Raw genomic sequence first — 14,463 nt, forward strand, 5'->3', positions numbered from 1 at the left:
AAAAGAAAGATAAAAGAGTTCTGATAGTTACTTATAAGAGCCAACTATAATCATGCAAACCAGGATGAGCAATGGTGAGTTCATTTAGAACGAATGTTAAAAAATATTTCAAATAAGAGACGAAGAATGGCTGTTATATACTGAAAAGTAAATGTGTAATTTCTGGAATGTGTAAAATTTTGAGTGATTCATGAATAAAACTTAGAAGAGTGTAGGAAGCAGGATATGGGCTAAGTAAAAATGTGTGTACAGGGGTTGGTAATTTATTGGGAAATACCCATAACATACCACAACCTGACTCTAGGTGGGGGAAAAAGGAAAGGGGAAAAATACAGTGAGGGTAGTTGTACTTGGTTGGCTGAAACAGCCGTATTTTGAGAGGACTCACCATGCTAAAAGAAAATGTGGAGTTATCTCATTAACATAACTACTAATTTGTATTACTAGTGATTTAAATCACCAAACTAAAGAGGTACTAGAGAGTTCACAAAATAACTCACAGTTTGTTAGCACATAGAAAATGAGAGCTCTGAAGCCAGGCTCAACTCAGATCAATATTCCAACTTACAGCCCAGGGACTTATCCATGTTGACTGATTGTTATAGAGTGAATAGGCATTATCTGTGTGAATCCACAAGGGTAAGGAAATGTAGGGGAAGAGAGAAGAGCTGGTTTTCCTGGTAGTTTTCTGGTTTCCCAGTTCACCCTCAGACCAACCTCAGCTCTTCAAAAATAAGATTATGTTTTCTTCTGTCCCATAACTTGACAATTATGGGGAAAACTCTAATAGGAAGATACCCTGAAGATACGTTATGGTTCTGGGACTAAGGGGATTTTTAGTATAGCTTTTAAGTTGGTTTTTAGCATAAATTTGTTAAGTAACTTCAGTTACCTTCCATGTGATTTTCTCTTTTCTAATTGATGAGGTTAATAATTATTATAAAAGAATAATAACTCCAGGCTGTGGGATGTTACATATTTATTGGCATTCCAATGCCATGAGTAAGCATTGTATATCACTCTATGTGCTCACTCTTTTCTTTTTAATTCAGCACTCTCTGAGGCTCAGTTTCCCACAAATCAAGGTTGTTTTCTACCAACTTAATATGATCTTTCTTTAGCAACTGAGATTTTTCAGTGATCTACGACACAGGTGGTGGTCATTGTAGGTGAAATATTCATAGTAAAATTAATAGGCACTTAAAATACATCCTATATAGGTGTTCAAAACAAAAGCACCAATTCACATGTAAAAATAACTCCAGTACGAGTAATAAAGACTTAGGGGGGTGACAGTTGATTTAACAAACATTTACTTGGTACCTTTTGTGTTCTGGGCACTGTGCTAACCATTTGGATGGCAGTGATGAATAGGATGAGGTCCCTGCTTTGAGATACTCTCAGTCTAATGGAAGAAATGGAAAAGTAAACATATAACTTCAATATAACAAGTGCTGTAAGAAAGTGCATGAACACAAAGTTGTGGTAGGACAGAGGACCATTAATGCTGCCTGAGGCAGTCAGCTAAGGCTGGCTTGCTTTTTCTTTCTTTCTTTCTTTCTTTCTTTCTTTCTTTCTTTCTTTCTTTCTTTCTTTCTTTCAAGAGACAGTGTGTATATGTGCACAAGTGGGGGTTGAGGCAGAGGGAGAGGGAGAGAAAGAATCTCCAGCCGACTCCCCACTGAGCGCAGAGCCCCAGTGGGTCTTGATCCCAGGACCCTAAGATCATTACCTGAGTGGAAATCAAAAGTCAGATGCTTGGGACACCTGGGTGGCTCAGTCGGTTAAGCTCCTGCCTTCGGAAGCTCAGGTCATGATCCCAGGGTCCTGGGATTGAGCCCTACATTAGGCTTCCTGCTCAGCAAGAAGTCTGCTTCTGTCTCTCCCTCTGTCCCTCCCCATTGCTCGTTCTCTCTCTATCTCACAAATAAATAAAAAAAAAAAAAAAAAAGAGCCGAACACTTAACTGACTGAGCCACCCAGGTGCCCCGCTTAGGCTTCTCATTGTATCTTGGAGACACAGCTGGAGTTTGGTGAGCATCTTTGGCATAGCAGGAACGGTGAACATGGCTTTAGAAGAGCTGGTAGCCTGGTAGGGGAGACAGAGCAGCCGAAAAATAGCTATGAGATAATGAGACAAGGACTTTAAGTGGAAGCCTACGTAAAATGCTCTGGAACAGCAAAGGCACAACAATTCTTTTTGTGAAAAAGGTGGCAGTGGGGTGGAGGCTGTGGCCAGCAACCCTAGTGGAATAGAACGGAGGCGACATGACAGCCTCGCATGAAAGGAGGAATCGGGATTTGCCCGACAGAAAGAGAGAAGAAAGAGGAACGTTTCAGGGGAAAGGAGCACCTTGATCTTAGCTATGAAGGCACAAATGAAGAACATTCTGGAGTGTGTAAAGGCATGTGGGGGTGGGAAACCAAAGAGTAAATAGAAAATGAGACTCGGCTACGTTCTGAAGGGGATCTTAAGCTGCATTAAGGATTTGGGGCTGAAGCATATCCTGTAGGCAGATGGAAATTGAAGAAAGTCCTTAATCCTGGTAGTGACATGATCAGATCTGGTTGTAGAAATATGACTAAGAAAAGCCTAGATGCGACCTTCCAGGTATGCGGTGATGAGCTCTGACTTAGACTGGAGCAGTGGAATGAAGACTGAAGGGGCAGGAGAAGGTTTCTCAGGAGGTAGAACTGAAAGGAAGTAAGGAGGCTAGAGGAGGGGCACGGTTCACTCTTGGGCATCCAGGAGAAGGATGGGGTTCTGGCTGAGCTAGGGAGAAAGGGAGAAGAAATCTGTGTGAACAGTTTGTAGGGAGAATGCCATGTCAGTTCTTTCCTGCGTGCTGAATTTTGAGGTGCCTCAAGGGGAATTCCTGTGAGTAGTTGGAGATACATAATATCTGTGGCTGGAGAAGAAATCAGACCAAAGCATGAGATTGCCTTGGGGTAAGGGGAATGAGGAGGGGAAGGAGGGGAAAAAGGTAAGAAACAAACCCTAAGGAACCCCAACTTCTAAGGGATGGACAGAGGGACAAAAAATAATAAAAGAGGCGAAACACTTGGAAGGATACACGAGGGGGACCAGGAGAAGGAAGTGAAGCAGTGCTTCGAAGAGAAGAGGACTTTCCTGTCAGAAATACTAACCGTTAGTGGCAGAGGGACAAGAGAGGCGAGTGGAGCAGTGTCCACTGACTGGTACCTCAGTGTGCTTACCCACCCTGGAGAGAGAAGCAGTGGACGCAGAAATCAGACAGCAGTGGATTAAAAAGAGAATGGGACTGTGCTCCCTTCAGTAGCACGTGAACTAAAATTGGGACAATACAGAGAAGATCCCTGCGCCAGGATGACGGGCAAATTCGCGAAGCATTCCCCATTTTCGTCTTCCGGAGGAGCAGCTCCAGCAAGCAAGCTTCGTGCACGCACGGCGTCAAGGCCAGGCCGGTGTGGCGGAGTAGACGGCTGCGCGCTAGAAGGCTGGAGTCCCGTCTGAGGAAAATCAAAGCCCAGAAAAGCAAATACATCTTCTTCCCTCTTATCTTCAGTCGTAGTAATGGGGTTTATTGTTTAAAAAATAAATAAATAAAAAGACACAGAGAGAGAGAGAGAGAGAGAGAGAGAGAGAGAGAATAGGACCTAATGAATAGAATAAGTCATGTGATCTTCTTTCTTGAGAATTTGATGATGAAAAGGTAAAATGTAAGGCATCAGCCCAGAAAAAAAAGGAAGTTGAGCTAAAGGAAGCGTGGTTGTTTTTGTCACTGTTTTTTATTTCTTAACGTCTGGTGGAGTCTCGAGCACATGTGTACCCAGAAGAGAAAGGATGGGTCACAAACACGAGAGGAGGGGAGATACCGAGGAAGCCAGATTTTGAGGGCTCAGGGTGAAGGTCGAGACGTGGAAAGTGGTAGAAATTTTTCTTCTGGGATAAGAGGAAAGAAGGAAGAATAGGTTTAAGCCTAGAGAAGTCTGAAGATGGTGAGGAAGACCAAGTCGGTGAGTTGATGCCTGACGACCTCTTTTTTTCTTGACGAAGCAGCTGGCGAGGAAATCTCTGAAAGTAAAGACAGAGTGAACAGGTGGAGAGAGGATGTTGTTAATAAATACCAGTGTCTTGTTTACTCCTTTAAACACATTGCTTCACTTTCTCCAGTGAGATCATTTCAATTCTTATCTCAAGAAAGGTGGTTAAGGGGCACCTGGGGTGGCGCAGTTGGTTAAGTGTCTGCCTTCGGCTCCGGTCATGATTCCAGGGTCTCGGGATCGAGCCCCGCATTGGGCTCCCTGCTCAGAGGGGAGTCTGCTTCTCCCTCTGCCCCTCCCCACTGCTCATTCTCTCTTTCTGTCTCAAATAAATAAATAAATAAAATCTTAAAAAAAAAAAAAGGTGGTTAAATATGACAGTAGAAAATGCGGACCACAAACTTCTAGATAGAGAATCTCTGTATAGCAGGACTAACACTGGGCTTACATAGCTTTGCCTGGGGCTCCACAAATGCTTTTGATAATGCTTTCTTTAAACAACTTTGAGGTAAATTTGGGGTATAAGATTTAGAATTTATCTGGAGTAAAATATTCTGGTACTTGATGTCCTACCAAAAAAGAAAAAAAAAATCAAAGAAACAACAACAAAGAGCTGGACTTTGTCTTTACTAGGGGAAACATCTTAAGCCTGTGAGAGAATTGATATGTCTTTCCAGCCTTTTTAGAACCTCAGACCACTGATTATCAGGTCTGGTGTGTGCTGCATGGTTGCCCTGAACAAATGAGCCTCAGACACAACCATAAAAGAAAGACATCAGACTAGACAAACTATCATTTAGAAAGAATTAAGGCAGCCATATTGTATGCTAACCATCAGCTCGTCTGTGGCTGTGCCGGTGTCACTACTCTCCAGAGGCTACTTAATCTCATTGAGACAAGACAGCCAGCCTAATTGATACAGAAAATGAAAGCCCTTTGATCTCATATCAAACAGAGTCAGACTAAGAGAAGGATCCAGCAGGCAAGACGACTGTCTTCCAAAGGAGAATTAACACTGCAGGCAGGAAAGTCGGGAAGTGGTAATATCTTACTTTGGAATTCCGTGGATTGGTTTACTTAAATAAGAATTGAAAAGCAGTAAATTCACCTCAGTGCATGAATAGCATTTGTTTGCTCTTACTGCTATGAAATCTTTCAAATTATCAACATGTTCAGATAAGTGTGGTAGTAGTGATGAAAAGCTCCACAGAAGCATAATAAATGTAAGAACACCTGCCTTTGAGCACGTAACTGTAAAGGCAGTTAACTGTCAACGACAACCTTTACTGCTATGATCTGCTGCCCCTACTAAAGAAGTTCCTTGGAAGGGGGTTATTATATTGTGATTTAAATAGCATTCGCTATGCTTTGTAAACAATTTAGGTCGCTACCCATGCAAAAAACCTGGCTTTGCAATAATCAGAATATCTATGAATATACTAATATGTCTGTGAATTTATCAGAGCACTTGTTCGTATGTCAGGAAACTCATCAAAATTTGTGTTCTCCACTCTAATGCAAAAAGTACACACTTCAATAATCATATCAGTTGTATTTTGCATACTTAATGTAATGGTGGTTTTGAAAACCAGTCCAAGGCTATGATTATATAAGTAAGATTAAATAAATTATGGTATTTAGAAAGAAAAAAAAGGATTAATACAGTGTTTTCCTTTCAAATACAGCGGATTACTTTGAAAAATAACATACTCTCTAGTTTAGTTAGTTCTGCCAACAGGATCTCATTCTTGATATATGTAAAAAGCCTTGAGTATCTGATATTTGGGAAAGCATCCTCCGTCCCACTATTTGACGTTTTTAAAGGTGGGAGACCATGAAAAAAAATACAACCCAAGAAGTGTCAGAAAGGAATCACGGCAGAATATAAAATAACATCTTTTTCTTAGCCAAGACAGCATCCATTATGATGAATAATCAAATCAACAACTAACAAATTAACATGTATTTGAATGAACCTAGAAAAAAATGTGGCTGATTGTATGTAGTATCTGGATGTCTTCAAAATAACCTCTGGCCCTCTTGGGATTTTTCTTCCAGTAATTTACAAGCCCAGACTTCAAACTTTTGGACTACTCAACTGTCCCCTTCTTTTTCCTCCTTCTTTAGAATTGACACCAGTTCTCTGTTCTACCATCTTAGAGGCGCCACAGCTGTTGTTTACTGAGCTCGCATGAGACCCACTTCCATCTTTCTAAATGAATACAGCACCTGCCTTATGACCGTTCTCCATGTCCTCATTCCTCATCACCACTTTCTGACAACTTCAAAATTCATGCTGGAGACCCATCAGTTACCGTAGCAGTAGACTCCCATGATCTTTTTTTTTTTTTTTAAGATTTTATTTATTTATTCGACAGAGATAGAGACAGCCAGCAAGAGAGGGAACACAAGCAGGGGGAGTGGGAGAGGAAGAAGCAGGCTCACAGCAGAGGAGCCTGATGTGGGGCTCGATCCCAGAACGCCGGGATCACGCCCTGAGCCGAAGGCAGATGCCCAACGACTGCGCCACCCAGGCACCCCTAGACTCCCATGATCTTATTCCCTGCAATCCTCCAACTCCAGCCTCCTTCAGCCATGCACCAGCAGGGTCATTCCCTGAATTTTACCATTACAGGCACTTGGAATGTTTGGTTTTTATTCACAGCCCCCACATGTACCACTGTACTCCTCCCCTTCCCAACCTTCTCTCTGCTTTCTGCTCACTGAGTTCAATAAACGCTAAATCCTTCCTTGTTAACCCATCCATGAGCCCTCTTCTCAGCCCATCATTGCCCTCTCCACCCAGGCCCCTGTCATATCCTTGTGACCCACCATATCAGTGGGCAAAACCACACCGTACATGCTGTCCAGTGTTTCCGTGTATGCCCAGGAGCCTTGCTGGAGGAAAGTCGGGACTACTCCAGCTCACTATTCCATGCTCATGCTTGCTTCCATTGTGCCGCACCTGCCTGACTCAGTGCTGGGAACATTCTCCCCGACAGCTCTACACACATAATTCTCTCTCCTTGAAATCTCCTGTATCTTCCCTGTAGCATTCATAGCAGAGACTTCCCAAAGCAATTGAACGTAACTGGTCTCGTATCTCCTCCGCATCTCAACATGCACCTGTCTCTTCATTTAACTTCCCTCAATTTTCATCTGCTTCAAAGGCACTTCTTACACCATTTATCTGACTTCCAATTCTATATTTTGGACTTCAGGCTCTCTCCAGAAGTCCAATGTCACTTTAACAACTTTTTCTAACATGTTCCCATGCTGAGTACTAAGCTGGCACATGGTAGGCACTCAGTAGATATTTGTTGAATGAATGAGGAAATAAATAAATCTATACCTGTGTGTTTTACTTCCAATTTGACTCTAGATAAGGGGCATTAACTGGAGGAGAAAACTATCGTCAAAGCGGAAAACTGCTTTCTGCTTCTTCCACTCCAGCAGTTACTAGTACTTTCAACTCTAGTCTTTGGTGCTCAATTGATTTTTCAACAGAGGTGGGTTTTTTGGGGAAGTAATTGGAACATGGAACCAGGCCCACATATGATTACTCTAAATGAAATAAAAACAACTTGATTGCACACACGGTGCTTTAAAGGGCAGTAGTTAAATGTGTATTACTTCAGTACACAGTATGCATAAAGTAACATACTTATAAAATCAAAAGGGCATCACATCACCCCAAACCATCCTGATCACTAGCATTTCTTTGCTACGTTTGAATTCTTATAACCTGATGACTACGGTTTTTGTGTTCTTCAAATGTATAAGATCTTTATGGTAGTGTAAAAATAGTCACCCACCACATCGTTCTATGTGTTTTTCTACATGCTGTTTCTATTATGTAGCTATTTTAAATTCCTTATGATCTTGTTAAAATTTGTGTTTATAAATTGTAAATTCTGTTTTTTTGGTTTCTTCAGCTATGATTTTCCCCCCTCTAATATGGATGGATTCCAGAAAACCCAGAAACAATATCTAACAAGATCAGAGCAGAGGAAGGAGAGGAATGGCAAATAAACATTTTCCAGTGTTGAGTTAGGAAGATATTCGATCTTTCAATGTGCTCAACAAATGGGTTTAATAATGCACATTTCGGTATAAAACAGTTCACAACAGAAATATTTGCTACTCAGCCCATTTATCCTGGGAATTACACAACATGGACCATTTTCAATAACTCTTTTCATTATAATGATTTCCTCCTGCTCAAGCAACAGAGATGTACAAACCATTTTGGTCTAGAAATGTAATGTGTCGAGATACAAATGTATTAAAATTAAAATGTAATCATTTTCATCACTTTGGTTCAGTGTTATATTGTCTTTCTCAAGGTACTTTAGCCTAAAATCTTTCCAACTGGAATATAAAATTGCTTTTTATTCAGAATCCATACAACTAGACAACTTGACAAAAGAGATTTATTTAAAAGTCATGGTAGGGGCGCCTGGGTGGCACAGCGGTTAAGCGTCTGCCTTCGGCTCAGGGTGTGATCCCGGCGTTCTGGGATCGAGCCCCACATCAGGCTCTTCCGCTATGAGCCTGCTTCTTCCTCTCCCACTGCCCCTGCTTGTGTTCCCTCTCTTGCTGGCTGTCTCTATCTCTGTCTAATAAATAAATAAAATCTTTAAAAAAAAAAAAAGTCATGGTAAACTACTGGTAGACCAAAATAAGAAACGAAGATATATTTTTAGGAAACCAATTGGTTTCTCTTAATTTTGTAAGTTAAAGATCTTGAAGTGCCTTTTGAATCATAAAAAATAATATTGTTTGGTATAATTTTGACTTGTAGAATTTTATATTTTAATGTCAATCCATATATATTATATAGATAGTAACTTTTACTTAATAGGATCATTGAGTTATGTAAAAGCTCTTTGAACATTCCAAATGAGTGGAAGTATAGCATCACCCATTTCATCATTCATTCATTTATGCAGCCAACAGGTATTGAAAGCATAAGATGTGTACAGCACAACAGCAGAAACTAATTCCCCAACGAGTTTAACAAGTAATAGAGGGAATTAAGATATATTTCTATATAACTATAATTTATGGTACAGTAGCCCCTCCCCCCCATCCACCGGGGATACTTTCCAAGATGCCCAGTGGATGCCTAGAACCACAGATAGAACCAAACCCCATATATATTGGTTTTTCCTATGCATACATACCTATGATAAAGTTAAATTTATAAAGTAGGCACAGTAAGAGAAGAACAGCAGTAACTCATAATATAATAGAACAATAACACTATACTGTAATAAAAGTTATGTGAACGTGGTCTCCGTCTCTCTCTCAAAGTACCTTATTGCACGGTACTCATCTTCCTTTTTATGATGATGTGAGATGATAAAATGTCTACATGATGAGATGAAGTGGGGTGAATGACGAAGGCATTGCAACCTAGCGTTAGGCTACTACTGAACTTCTGAGGATAGGTCAGATGGAGGATCATCTGCTTCCAAACAGTGGTTGACCGCAGGTAATTAAAGCTGTGGAAAGTGAAACCATGAATAAGGGGACCTGCTGTAATAATTGCCACAAAAGATATGCTGTAAAAGTTTATGGGACTATTGAGATTTGTGATAATTTTTTTTTTTACTGGTCTGACAATTTAGTGCTTAGAATTGTATGTTTTACAAAGCTACCTGAATGACGATCACATAAAGCACTGCATTCACTCTTTTAGCCTTTGTGTACTCAGAATTTTTGACCATGTTTGTTCAGTACTTGGAAAGCAAAACTTCAGGGAGTGTGCACATACTGTGAATAAGGCACTGAGCTGGGCACTGGTCCTACACACTGCAAATGAAGACAGCAGACACGATCCCTTTGCTCAAGGAGTTCCTAATCTAATAGGACAACGAGGAAAAAACCATATTTACACTGAATATGTCTTTCATTCCTTCCTACATTCTCACCATCACTGGAATTGAACTTTATTAGGCATCAAAGCAACCACATTATTTCATCCATGCCCCCTAGGAGCAGCAAGCAATACAATTGGTTATGGTTGATTTTATGGTTCGCCCGTGATTGTTGATAAGACACGTCAGTGTTTCCTAAAGCACTGGATGCTGCTGGTATAACCCACACATGCGTTAACAGTGCTGAGATGGTGTTTCTGATCAACTTGAGCAGCGAGCAGTCTTTGATAAAGGGCTTCAGATCTCAGAAGCAGAGGCCCCTTGAAAGGGCAAGATTCTACCGAGGAAGTGAGAGCTCCGAAAGATGTGCTTCTGGCGACTCTTCTTGGGGACATGAGAGCTCCTCTCCGTCCAGAACTCTTCCTTTGTGAACGAGCACAGAAACGGTGCGAGAGTGGAGGAGAAGACAGGGAGAGCTAATGCAGAACAGACTGTACAACGTATGAGAAAGTGTGGAAGAAAGTAAGAAAAGGCAGGATTTATGAGGAGAAAGGGAGGGAAGGGGGGAAGGAAGGAGGGAAGGAGGGAAAGGGGGGAGTCGGAAGGGAGAAGATGGGAGCCTATAACCCTCGTAGCAAGGGATCCAAGGGTGTGGTGGCTGCACCGATGAACACAGAGTACTGTGCAGTCAATCCTGGGCCAGGTGCCCGGGAAGAAGGACAGTAAAACTCTAAGAAGTGACAGCTGTTTTATCAGGAGGAATATTAGTAATAATCATAGCTAACATGTACTTTCTATGTGCCAATCCTGTAAGTGCTTTACATGGATTAACTCAGTAAATCCTCAGGACGATCCTGGAGGCGGGGAGTCTTCACCCTGATAAAGAAACTGAGTTTCAGAGACGTTAAGTAACTTACCCAAGGACACAAAGCCACTAAGCAGCAGGGCCTGGATTTGAAGCAACAAAGCCTGGCTCCAGGGCTGCAACCCTCTAAGCACCACGCTCTCCTCTCTGGCTCTCCCCAGGCGTTCAAGAACCTGGAGAAGGAATCTGAAGGAGCGAGACCTGAATGTGGCCACCCCTGCCTTCCAAACCGCTTCCCACTCTTTATATGAGGAGAGACAAATATTTTGAAGAAAACTCACGTTTGTTACATACACATTCCAGTGTAAGACATACATTCCAGCATAACTTCATTAACTGAACACACTGACTTTATAGTTTTAGTGATTTTAGATAAAATCTTATCTGTGGTGTGTCGAGTCAAATTATCCTTAAAGAACACCTTTGTGAACAATCCCAGCTGAAGCCCCCTAACAGAATATTGGTTGCATGTAAAATACCTAAATTTAGACAGATTGCACTAAGGTATGTATTATAGATAATTATTCTTAATTAATAAACCATCCCCTAGCTCAGCACTGGCTGGTTGTAAGTCTGGGTAAGAGGAGAGCTCATTTATTCATTCACTGGACAAATATGTATTGCCCACTATGTGCCAAGGGATTATTGTGTGATACAAGAGAATATTAAATAAAATTCAAGCTCTTCTGTAGATTACATTCTGGAGGTGGGGGCCACTGACATTAAACAAATAAAGCTCTAATGTGTCAGACAGCAATAAGTGCTAAGAAAAAACAAAGTGAAAGAAGATGGATAGAGATGGGAGTAGAGGCAATTCACGTAGGGTGGTCAGAGAACGTCCCTTTGGTGACTTTTGAGTGAGACCTGAAGGAAGTGAGGAAGACAGCCACGCAGATGTGTGGGTTGGAGAGCATTTTAGCCAGAGGGAACAGCATGCACAAACCTCAATGTGCTCAGTGGGCTTGAGGAACGTTAAGGAGGCCAGTGTGGTTGCCACAGAGGAGGCAAGGGGGAGAGCGATGAGAAGAACCCAAAAGAGGGCAAAAGTAGGGCAAGACTGAGATTTTATTCTGAGAGAAATGGGGTGACACTGGAGAGTCTGATGCTGGAGAGCAGTGATATGAACTGCGGAAATAACCCTCGGAAGTTAAAAAAGAAAAAGAAAACAAATAAGAGGGTAGGGGAGGTGGGGTAGCGCCCCTCGCGTGTTTCTAGGGGGAGTGTATGGGGTAGGAAATACAATGTCATCTAAGGCCAAGTAACCTTCTAAGCTAAGAAGACAAAGTCGATAGGTAGAGGAGATTGACAGGATGACAAAGAGCTCTTAAGGCAAGAAAAGTGGGAGCCAGGGACCGTGGGAGAGTGATGGGGGGCCGGAGCTCTTGCAGGGAGGCAACGGAGTCCATGGTTTTTAATACGAATGTCATCACATGGGCCACACCAAAGCAATGGGAAGAAAGAACAGAGAGCCAAACAGAAGGAAGAGCGTGGGGAGGACAGGGAGGTACAGACCAAGAGGTTGAGCAGTACTGGGGTGAGGTCTCAGGTGAGACAACGCACTCTCTCCTCCATCCCTCACAGACCCAAAGATAACTGTGGTTTTGTCAAAGCCTAAGATAATTTCGAGCGTACACGGTTTCTGGGGTTGTTCTTCCCGCAGTGGGTAGATGTTTCAATCCAGTTGAAAAAGAAAATCATGCCAGTCGAAGGGTTAGTTGTCTTTAAAAAGAAAGGGAATAGGAAATGCGATTTTGTGAAAGGGATGTTGATTGTGTATTAATATTTTTTAAAGGTCTGATAAATGCAAAATACACATAGTTGGCACTGACTGAATTCTCAGCCCAGCTTATTATGGTGGATAATTGTATCCCTACTCTGTGGGTGAGGGAAACTGGGGATCTGAAAGTTTAAGAACCTCCTCCAGGATCACCTGGTGGCCTAGCTTCTTATCCAGGACCATCTGGTTCCAACTGCGTAAATGTCCCAGCACATCTAGGGAAAATCTAAAAACCAACCATGCACATGGGCCAATGTAGAAAACAGGAACACAGAGACGAGAGCCTGTTCCTCTGCACACATTTTAATAATGGCTTTGGATCAACGGTACTCAGGATTTCTAATATTGCTGGAGCCCCTCAGATTCACAGCATACTGCCTTTTACCCACCCCCCACCCCTGCCCCGACACCCCCTTCCCACTGCCTCACAGGAGGCTGGCTGCCACAGACGTTTTCAAAGGTTTACAGATTTGTCACATCTCCCAAAGTTATGCTTCGTGATATCTTTGAAGAATTTCTGTGATCACCCAGGATTTCTGATCTTTAGTATCCTGATTCTGTGAGTACTATCATAATTTATTTATCATATTTTATTAATGAGGGTTGATTAATTTAATCCATCACATTTCTTTTTAGCCAAGTAATTAAAAACCTGGCTCCTCTCTCCCTATCTAGTGAATTTTTCTAACGTTTTCCTAGAAGTCTTCATTTCTATTCAGTCTTGAAAATCCAGAGGCTTATCTTAGAGAGACCCCAATATATTTCACATTTGAGATCCAGAAGCCCCTCTGGGTTGCTAACATCAGAGTCCCATCCACTGGCATTATTCTTGTGTAGGGGATTTATAAGAATAGATGGACAATGATGGTGCCAGACTACAGCATTTTCAAGCTACAGCAGCAGCAGCTATACCCATCGTTGGGTCTAATCACCTTCTTTATTGACAAAGACCTTAAGTCCAGGGGCTGAGGTGTGTTGCCCAAGGTCACACAGGTAGTTCATGGCCAACTTCAGGTTAAATTTCAGGTCTTCGGACCCACAGACCAGCAACCTCAATTACCTTTCTGAATCCTCTCTTGTGAAGGTAAAGCTCTCTGTTGCATCTCTCCAAACTATTTTCATAACATCTTCCTGAGTGATTAGCAAATCCATTAAACAGGTATAGACCCTGAAGGTCAGGAAAGTTAAGTGACTGGTAACCGAGGGTACAGTGAGCATTGCTGTGGAGGAAGAACTGGGAATAAAACACAAGCTCTTGGCTTAGAAATCGAGGACTCAGGGGCGCCTGGGTGGCGCAGTCGTTAAGCGTCTGCCTTCAGCCCAGGGCGTGATCCCGGCATTCCAGGATCGAGCCCCACATCAGGCTCCTCCCCTGGGAGCCTGCTTCTTCATCTCCCACTCCCCCTGCTTGTGTTCCCTCTCTCGCTGGCTGTCTCTGTCAAATAAATAAATAAAATCTTAAAAAAAAAAATCGAGGACTCTCTCCTTTAAAATGCATTCACATAGATGATAAGGATATTGCTCAATAAAATTAGCAAACTTTCTCAGTTCTGGGCTATGTAGTGTCTCATTTACGTCAGAGTTTAGTACTTGCTCTTTTTAAAGAAAAATCATTTAACTGGAATTCTCAGGGGAAGACAATGCAGAAAATTACCTAAGCACATTTTTTTTTTTTGCAGGTAAGATTTTAGAATATGCCTTCCAGAAAAATTTAGAAATTTATTTGAACACATTTTCTTCCAGACAAAAATGTTTTCAATGACCAACATCTGTAACACAAGCGAAAGCATAACCAATCCACATGAAGTAACAGGATGACCTGGTTCTTTCCTGTTTAAGCAAAGTGGAACGCTGTCCTCAACTTTTCACATGTCATTCTGGTTATGCCACGCTGTTCCAGTCTGTCTGTGCCTGCT

The 14,463-nt window shown here is 41.9% G+C and overlaps 1 pseudogene; it reads left to right on the forward strand.

Annotated features, from left to right (window-relative positions):
• Positions 1–3,283: 3,283 nt before the first annotated feature.
• Positions 3,284–3,381, forward strand: LOC123789741 (U6 spliceosomal RNA; annotated as a pseudogene).
• Positions 3,382–14,463: the final 11,082 nt, after the last annotated feature.

This window comes from Ursus americanus, chromosome 3 (assembly GCF_024610735.1).
Source record: "Ursus americanus isolate L20-20 chromosome 3, mUrsAme1.1.p, whole genome shotgun sequence".
NCBI classification, from domain to species: Eukaryota; Metazoa; Chordata; class Mammalia; order Carnivora; family Ursidae; genus Ursus; species Ursus americanus.